The sequence below is a fragment of the Cynoglossus semilaevis genome, chromosome 19, assembly GCF_000523025.1.
Source record: "Cynoglossus semilaevis isolate Cse_v1.0 chromosome 19, Cse_v1.0, whole genome shotgun sequence".
In the NCBI taxonomy this organism is placed as follows: domain Eukaryota; kingdom Metazoa; phylum Chordata; class Actinopteri; order Pleuronectiformes; family Cynoglossidae; genus Cynoglossus; species Cynoglossus semilaevis.
The window spans coordinates 15,941,238-15,943,670 of NC_024325.1; the positions used below are offsets into that span (position 1 = coordinate 15,941,238).

Consider the following 2,433-nt stretch of genomic DNA (forward strand, 5'->3'; position numbering starts at 1 on the left):
ACTGGCCCGACCACCCCCACACGTGCCAGGCCACACTCATACGTAACAGCCCCGGTGCACGACGGCAGCCGACCCCACACTGGTACACATGTGTGTATGTACGACGGTGGACACACTCCGCTCGTCATCCGACGACGCTGTGGAGGAACGCGAGGACGTCGGATGCCAGATGCCACACAGACGTACAGAGATGAAGAGCATCAGCGGAATGACTAGCAGAGTTTGGGCTAACATGCAAAAAGAAAAAAGAAAAAAAAAACAAACAAATAAACGGAGGCAGCGACGGAGAGGAGGTGAGAGAAGGAGAGGAACGACACAAACGGCACAGACGGAGAGGAGTGGATTTACCTACCACACACGGGCAGAGCGAAGGGAGCTTAGTGCGGCCCTTCATGAGCGAGAGACGGAGGAAAAACAGCCTCCCAGACACCCGCAGTAAAGGAGGAGAGGGATGGGGAGACAGGGAGGGAGAGAGAGAGAGAGAGAGAGAGAGCGGGAGAGAGAAAGATAGATGGAGAGAGAGAGAGAGAGAGAGAGAGAGAGAGAGAGATGGGAGGCTATGGAAGGGTAAGGGGGAAATAAAAACAGAGGGAGGGGGAAAGGAAGAGAGAGAGAGAGAGGGAGAGTGAGACAGAGAGAGAGAGGGAGAGGGAGAGAGAGAGCTCAGTACATCACAGAAACTCAGAACTACTTCCAGGTATTCATTAATACCCAGATCTACTAGTTTAATACAGACTTCCTGAACAATGTGAAAATAATCAGTTCTGGGACAGACAGTAGCAGACAGTGGAACCGATTCAATAAAGAACAGTAGCAGTTTGAAACTCTTGTTGACTTTGTTGATTTTATTTATCCCACGGGCACTTTAGGTAGTCCACGGCGACTACGAGGTGACCCCTGTTTTAAAAGATATTTCTTATGTTGACAGAGGTGGATCCCCCCATCCATCTCTCCCACATTTTTATGGGGCTGTCAGTCCATTCAAAGTTTTAATCTGACTCAACGATTAATCGTGATTAGTTGAAAAAAAAAATTTTTTTTCTGTATATTTTATATGTGACTAATCCAAAGTATATAATAATTGGGGGAGGCAGACCCCCCTCACTCCCCCTTTGTTTACCTGCATAAGTAATAAAATTATTAAACTAAGAACAAGATTTTTTTTTTTTTTTGGCCGGACAAACAATTGTGTTAAATGTCGACATTTGTATTAAAATGATCCTGAAGTTTCATTCAGTGACCTGCAGGAGTCCCACAGGTCACTGTGTAATTCTCCAAGTCCATGATTGGTACTTAGTCCTGGACACGCCCCTGATTTTAGATCGATTTATTTAGTTTTTAACATATAATTATAGTTGATATTTCAGACAAAACTCATCTGATCTTAATTTAATTTAATTTAATTTAAGTAGGTCAACCAGAGTCACTGTAAAAACTGTTCCGTTATGACAGAGTTTGACCACCTGGTGGACAGATGAGGAGTTTACACCTCGACAAGTCACACTCGACACCTGTAGGTGTGAAAAGCTCTGCTCACTTTCTGTCCAACTGACTGTGTTCACTGTGCTGAAAGTTATTTACTAATAATTTAATTTAATTTAATTTAATTTAAGGAAAGAGGATGAGAAAGAGTTGGAATTTTTGTGGGGACAGGAGGGCAGTAGGGGGCAGTAGGGGGCAGTTCAAAGGTACCAGAGGTGTAAAAGCTCTGGTTTCTGATGTGATTTCCTACGCAGTATTCTCACTGTGGTTTTGGAATGAGCTCACAGCCACAGTGCCACCTATAGGCTTAGAAGTGCATTGCCATAATTATTAAAATCCAAACTAAACAAGTATTTGTATCACTACTCGACAATTAACAAGTACTCAAATAAAATTACTCGTATTAGTTTGTGTGGAAAGCAGCCTAATGGCAGGATGGGGAATTACAGGAGGAAGGTGTTTTTATGGTTGAAGGTTGGAGATGAAGGAGGAGGAGGAGGAGGTGAAGATGATCAGATGATCGCTGACTTCCAACCAACATATGAAGGCGTGAACCCACGATCAATCTGCTCCGTGACGTCTTCTAATTGGTCGTGATGCCGTTGTGGCGTTGGCGTGTTTTACATCCCGCGGCTCTCGTCTCCTCGCGGCTCCGTTAACGTCCGCGACGGTGAGGAGAGTAAACCGAGTCAACGCACACCGTGACCCCCGAGCACAGCCTCCACAGTGACCTGCTGTCGGCTGATGGATGGGCTGTGACACCTGCAGAGGTTTGAGACCCCCCCCTCCCCCTCCCGCCCCCCCCGGAGCGCCGCGCTGAGCATCTGTGGCGTCTGCGGCGGCATCACTGTCTGTGACTAAAAGACGACGGGAACGCATCGTGACGTTCCCATCTGGAAGAACAAACGTCTGGTGCTGCTGTGTTTTCAGAACAGTGTCAAACGCTGCACA

At 46.5% G+C, this 2,433-nt stretch overlaps 1 protein-coding gene across 2 annotated transcripts in view; it reads right to left on the reverse strand.

The window, feature by feature from the left end:
• LOC107990071 (disks large homolog 4-like) overlaps nucleotides 1-2,433 on the reverse strand; it is a 43,399-nt gene that overhangs the window by 21,104 nt on the left and 19,862 nt on the right. The gene's annotated exons all lie outside the window — the stretch shown is intronic.